Source organism: Orycteropus afer, unplaced genomic scaffold, assembly GCF_000298275.1.
Source record: "Orycteropus afer afer isolate SDZICR_OR568_19922 unplaced genomic scaffold, OryAfe1.0 scaffold00249, whole genome shotgun sequence".
NCBI classification, from domain to species: Eukaryota; Metazoa; Chordata; class Mammalia; order Tubulidentata; family Orycteropodidae; genus Orycteropus; species Orycteropus afer.
Window position 1 is genome coordinate 1,801,055 of NW_006921836.1, and position 905 is coordinate 1,801,959.

Genomic DNA, 905 nt, shown 5'->3' on the forward strand with positions numbered 1-905 from the left:
CATCTTCGAAGCTACCTACTACCCTCCCAGAGGATGGATAGATAGATAACTGTCCTCACGTTGACTCCGATTCCTGGTGACCTTATGTACAACAGAAGCAAATGTTGCTCAGTCCTGCATCACCCTCACAGTCGTCAGCATGTTTGAGTTCCTCATTTTGGCTACTGTGCCAATCCACCTCACTGGCTATCTCACATGCCCTTGTTGGCCCTCTAATTCACCAAACATGACATCCTCCTCTAGTGCTTGATCCCTCCTGATGACATGTCCAAAGCAAGTACGTCACAGAATGTTCTATTGTGACCCATAAGGTTTTCATTGGCCATTTTCAATAGATTGCCAGGCCTTTCTTCCTAGTTTCTCTTAGTCTGGCTGCTCCATGAAAACTTGTCCACCCTGGGTGACCCTGCTGGTATTTGAAATACAAGGAATATAGCTTGTGGCACCACAGCAACACATAAGGCCCACAGTATAACACACTGGCTGGTGGTCACAGAGGATATAATTAGAGGATGTAACTTTGTAGATCCCCAGCATACATCATGTTATTTTATTCTTTGATGGTGATAACAAGAAACAGGAACAAAGGTGGAAGTCATTTTGGAAAATTCACATACTACTCGGACTGTGAAGAGTAGAAATATGTGCAAAAGAATGAATTCTACAGTGCAATAAATTAGGTCAGGGGTTCTTAGGTAGGGACTTGTCCAGACAGGGATGCCCTCTATCATCACTTCTATTTAACATTGTATTGGAAGTCCTGGCCAGGGTAATAAGGCAAGAAAGAGAAATAAAAGGCATACATATTAGCAAAGAGGAATTAAAACTATCTCTATTTGCAGATGATATGATCCTATACATAGAAAACCCAAGAGACTCAATAAAAAGACTACTGGAACTAATAG